The sequence below is a fragment of the Aquarana catesbeiana genome, linkage group LG03 (assembly GCF_042186555.1).
Source record: "Aquarana catesbeiana isolate 2022-GZ linkage group LG03, ASM4218655v1, whole genome shotgun sequence".
Classification (NCBI taxonomy): Eukaryota; Metazoa; Chordata; class Amphibia; order Anura; family Ranidae; genus Aquarana; species Aquarana catesbeiana.
Genome location: NC_133326.1, coordinates 476,093,342 through 476,099,341, shown reverse-complemented (window position 1 = coordinate 476,099,341; position 6,000 = coordinate 476,093,342). Strand labels below are relative to the sequence as shown.

The following is a 6,000-nucleotide window of genomic DNA, read 5'->3' as shown; positions in this document are numbered from 1 at the left end:
AGGTAGTATAAGTACATGAAATTGTCTTGTTGAACTTTCCTGTAGAGCACACCTCAGAAAGTAATAAGGAGGACCAACACCAAGAATGGTTCAGCAGCACACATACATGTTCTGAAGGCGAACAATCTGTAAGATAGAGAACACTTCAATGTGCTGCTGCCCTGTTACAGTTAGTAAGCTGGGGATATCATCCTTGACTAAGCTGTGTTGCTCCTGCAGATGATGTTGAGGACCTGGCTATATTGTCTAGCTGAGGTGATTGGATCACAAAACTGGCTGCATAGAATTTGAACAGTTCCCACATATTTTTTTCAACTCTGTATTTAACTGCTTGCCTGGAATTTAATTTAAAGATGGAAACCTTTATTAAAGAAGAAACATTTTCCAGAGGAATATAGAGACTGCCACCACTGACATATTTCTGAATTGTTTTTTGCCTGGCTGTTCTCAGGCCTCACACACTGACCTGGAACAAGCATGCATATGAGCATCTCCTGAAGACTACCCAAACTGCATATTATTCTAAGTCTGACTAAGAATGCAATAAAGCCATTAGATTAGCATGACAGCCGGTTTCTAGTTTTAACAAGAAAGTGAAAGATCCCTCCATTGAGAAGCTAAAGGCAAATGACAGCAGTGAACACCTTAAAACACTAGTGTATACCAACTGGATGAAGAGGCATTGAAACATGTTAAAAAATACATGCTAGATGGTACAAGGTACCGTTGCTGTTTCATAAAATGTATCCTACTGTCTCAGAAAGGTACTGGAGATGTCTAATGGTTAACGGTACATTTATCTACATATGATGGTCTTGCCCATGCCTCACCTCATATTGGACATATGTCCTTGAAATAGTGTCTAAGGTGACTGGCTCTGGCTCAATACTTACTCCACCACACAAAACATTCAGTATGTTATGAAAGCAAATTTATGATCAATGTCACCAGGCTGTGTCTTCCGACACACTGGTTAGATACACACACCCCAGTTTTGAGGGAGTGGTTTCTCTCAAACTGAATAGAACCAGAAATTTTACACATCAAAAGTTTATGCAAGAGGCACTTACGGGCTAACATTTCAAGGAGGTTATTTGCAAATTTGCAAGGATTTTTAAATGCAGATTATCTGGTCAGACTTGAAAGGACTTGTAAACCTCCAGAGGCGTGTTAAATGTTTATCCTTTTGTGTGTGGTAGATTGCTTTTTTCAAATAGTAAAAATGCAATTTGGCCATAAACAATACATAAACAAATGACTAATGATGATAACTGGACATGAAAGGGGTCTTAAATATTGATGGAATACTTATTTATAGTAAATAGCATTTTTCAAAGGGTTAGAGAGTTAGGCCTCATTCACACGGACGTTTTTACAGCTGCGTTTTTGAGCTTTTTTTGCAGCTTAAAAACGCCACTCCATGTTATTCGACCATCCCAAGCTTCGGAACCTTGCGTACCCACAGCATAGAGAACACATTTAAAAAAATCAAGTGTGGATGGAGATATGCTCATCGATCACCCCGGGGTGGGAAGCTATGTCACATGATATCCAAAAAGAAACAAGTAAGTCTATGTTCATGGAATGCATGATCTGTTTGTTCTGTAATGTAATAAATAGAAGAAGAATGCATAACCCTTATTAACGTCTTCCTTTCCACTTTTCTCTTCTTGTCCACTACTCTTAGGCAAAGTCCTTCAGTGGCGGTGGAAATCCCTCCATTATCACGTGAGGAGGGACCTCACGGAAGAGGTAAATTCAGCCCGGTCCGGAGCGCTAGCGCCCAAAAAGAAGCCGCACATTTACCACTAGAACCTGGCCTTCGTAAAGGCAAGCGATGATTAACAGCACCAGAGAGTAAGTTTTTTACATCATATAATTACCCCTGTGCATTTCTTTGCAGGCGATATGAATTTTCTATGTATAATGTCAACTAACTATTTAAATTCTATTCTTTGTAGGACAATATCCAATATTGCACAGATAAGAGAGGAGGCAGGGGAAGTGCCGTTGGTGGACAGACCCACCATCAGTGCCACGGACAGCTCAGCCCACACATCTCCCCGTGACAGCAGTGTTGAAAGCCACGCCGAGGAGACAACACATGAGGTAACTGTCGATCCGTTATGTCTCCTCTCCGCCAGCCACCACCAACCATGCCCCAGAAGCAATTATACCTCCCACACTCCTACGAAAAATATGCACCATCATCTGCTCATTCTTATATGCATAGGCACCAGCCCCATAGCTTACCCCGTCCCCAATCCCCACATCCCAAAGATGACCAGGCATCCCAGCACATATATCACCAGTTGTAATTTTATTCACGATAGATAAAAATTTATTTGATTAACAAATTTCATCTGATTGTTTTAATTTTTTTATAGGATGCACAACAGCACTCATTTGCACTCTGCTTGAGACAAGCGTATGCTAAGCCTGAATAGGGCTAGCATGCGTTTGTCCCAAGCAGAAGGAAAAGACCACTTTGCACTCTGCTTGAGACAAACGTATGCTAAGCCCGATTAGGGTTATAGAAATCTGAAGACAGTCTCTCTAAAACAGACTTTTTGACCTTTTATTGGGCATTCATTAATGATGTCAAGATAAGGTACTCGGACGGCATTACGATTGTACATTTTGGAGTACCAACCTATCCTCCTTGGCTGATTATGGAATAAAAGAACACTAGTGTAGGTATCTTCAACTTTCTTGTCGAAAGTGGAAAAATCTTTTAAATAGAAGATGTTCTATTTTTTCAAATATTTTGCCTATCTTGGCACATTATTCTACAGTGCCTTGATTTACAGTAACGCATAGCTCTAAAAGCCCTGTCTGTAATCCGTCTCTCCCTCTCTTATTAAACAGTTGATTAGGGAGCACATATTATCTCTCAGCGCTGTAGACTGAACGTAAGCATGATGGAACCGCTGTGAGGAAAAAGGCAGCCTTTAAGTTGCTAATTTACTTTGGCTGGCATGCAGCACTCGAGCCAATATATTTGAAATTATGTTGAGCTTTACAGCCAAATACTCTCATAAAGAGATTTAGGAGTATGAGTGAGATAATTAAATGACCCTTGCAAGAGTATTGACTTGAAACTGAACAGTGAAGAGAGGAGGGGCACAAAATAAGTACATTTTTCATGGTCACTATAAATCACCTTAACTCCATGGGATATGGGTATCTTCTTTCTTCCCAGACAGTATTTCTTAGGCTTCTTACAGTTTCTCAATCGTTTGTTCCTGGTCTTGTTCAATATTGGCTTTAAGAAATGAGCAGGAAAGGAAATAAGCTTGTGGTACCTTACAGACCAATGAAAATGTTTTCCTACAAATGGTCCCCTAGCAGTTTCCATCAAATAACTACATCGGCATGCCTGAGCTGCTAAGTATTTGGTTGGAAAATCATCTGGAGAGCTGAAATGGAATGCACCTTGTACTCATCCATTAATGGAGAAAATAGATGCTCCATTTAAAGCAGCAGCTATTGAAGCTCACATTCAAAGGGATATAGTTTTGTGATTTATTTTTTAAACAAGTAAACATTATGAACAAATAACGTGTGATAACAGCCCATTTTTTCTTTGATATTGTTCGCAGATGAAGAGACAGCACATCTAAAAAAAGATGGGTTATAGGTCATAATGACTGACCATGTATCTATTATGGCTTTCACAGAATATTATTGAACTAGCACAATGAAAATGAACAAACCTAAGTCCTATACTGAATATTGATTGTTAACCATTTTTTTTACAAAAGTGGAGTATGTTTTGTACTAGGATGTACATTATGATATGCCCATCATGGGGAACTGTCACATGCTAGTTTTTTTATTAGAGCAATTTTTTAATGAAACTGATCATAAGATTAAAAAAATATATAGCATTAGGGCTTACCACCAGTGAAAACCAACAAGAAAATAAGTAAACTAATAGATATGGGTTGAATTTATAGGCAAAGCTCAACTTTTTCTTGAAGTTGAACTTGGCCCTGCACCTTTCGGCCTCTTTAAGCATTCTACTGTTTGTAACCCCCCCCCCCCCCCCCGACCCTTAGAGTTATGGTGGTACCTCCAGAGGCAGGAGGGACTGACATTTCCCCTCAGAGCTGGATCCCTAACTACTAGTGTTGGGGTCGTCTGTAAGGAATTAGGTGTCAGTCGCTTTAGATCAAATAAACAGTAGGTTTATTACTCACACATCACAGGAGAGAGGGAAAGGGTCACAGATGTTCCAAACTTAAGCAGATCTCCAGAACTCTACATGTTACTGCACAGGACAGGGCATTAATGTCAGGACCGACACTCCTGTTTACTAGAATTCTTAAGCAGATATTATAGGCAGCCACATTTCTTTTCAGGGGAGTCACCCAGCTCCTACTGGTTCTCCATCCTGCATCCAGATAGGGAAAGTTCATAGACAGGTCACTTCGGGCAGCCTAAAGAACCAGCTCAGATCACATGCATCATCCCCAGGCCACAGCCAGGGGAGGGGGGCTTTCTCCAGCTCGAAATATTTATACTCTTTCCCATGATGCTCTACTGGCAAAGAAACTCCTAGTGGTTGGCTGGAAAAAATATGAATAATACAAGCCCACTGTGTCTCCTCACACTAATGCCAGAGGTGACAATGCTACCTACTGACAGCAGACACAACTGACAGGCAGGCTGAACTTAGGGGAAACTGAACAAGAACAGATGACAAATTGGCATTGGCTGACTACAGCCATGTAGACTAAATTTAAAGAATCCTGCTTACAGGAGGGTGGCTATATGTTTATAAAGTGAGATCCAGAGAAGAGCAAATGGACAGTGGGATCTGCATAACTAAGGGGAGGAACAGGTCAGAAAAGGGATACAAATGTGAATTTAGTGTGGAAGTGGTGTAGGTTTCAGGTATCAGAGTGGTGGTTAAAGGTCAGATGGGCAGGGTGATGCCACAAGGGTGGTTCCTGTGAAGGCTGCTGGGTATTAAATCCTAAACAGTTCAGGCAAAAAAGAAAGATTCTGGTGACTGTACCCTGCAGATAAGAAGAGAGAGTATGAGTGACCTTGAATTCTTGATGGAGCTAGTCAGATCTGCATCTAAAGTCAGAGTTATGCAGTGACTTCAACATCAGCTGACAGACATGTTGGACAATGGGGGGTCCTGCTACCATATTTCCTTGCTTACAGTTTCTGAACACCCTAGGAGGCTCAGAAACCCTAAGCGCCTGAGCCCTTTCTACACACCCGAGTCCAGCAATTAGGGAGGGAACCCCCACAGGGACCCTCTAGTGCCCCAGGGCATACCCTTTCACTTTTGCCACTGACATGAGTCCTGGAAAATGATCCCTGTTGCTGAAAGGACCCTCAGAAGATCAAGGAGCTTGTGACAAACCATCTTAATCTTCATACAACCAGGAGCCTGCAACAGCCCCTGCTTCTGAAGGCCAGAAGAAGGACAGCTCAGTGCAGGAGAGGTTCAGCGGTAGACTGCAGCAGGGATTTAGTCCCCTCATTTGCCTCAATGGAGACTGTGGACCAGGAATATTGGGGCAGCTGACCTGGAAACACTGTGCAGAGGACCTGCTAGGCATCGCAGTGGAGGGGTGACTCAACAAAAGAAGGTAGCACCTACAAGTGGCAGAGGGAACTGGCACCCTCTGCTTTTTCTCAGTGCCAGTGACTGGAAGTACATCCAGGAGTAGATTGATGGCTGCCCTTAAGGCACCAGAGTCGCCTTCCAGGATATGTGGGTGTCCGTGGACCCCACTGGGCTCAGAATACCAGAAACACACCCCTGAAAAAGGGCTCGGAGTGTCAGTAAGCTCAATAATTGTGACAAAAACAGAACGGAGGAGAGGTGTTGAAAGCAGCTTATCCCCAGACCATTTTCTAACTGGATTCAGGCCTTCACTGTTTTGGCAAGTATTATGGGTGAGAAAGCACGGACAACTGCTCCCCTGTTGTTTGATATCTTGACGCTATAGGTCAGCCTTTCTAAACCTTTTTAGG

General features: G+C 42.2%; 1 long non-coding RNA gene across 1 annotated transcript in view; it reads right to left on the bottom strand.

The window, feature by feature from the left end:
- Positions 1 to 3,162: 3,162 nt before the first annotated feature.
- Positions 3,163 to 6,000, bottom strand: part of LOC141132505 (uncharacterized) — a 283,878-nt gene continuing 281,040 nt past the window's right edge. The window contains exon 4 of the long non-coding RNA XR_012242913.1: positions 3,163 to 3,265. This is a non-coding gene — a long non-coding RNA (uncharacterized lncRNA). The remainder of the gene's footprint in view (positions 3,266 to 6,000) is intronic.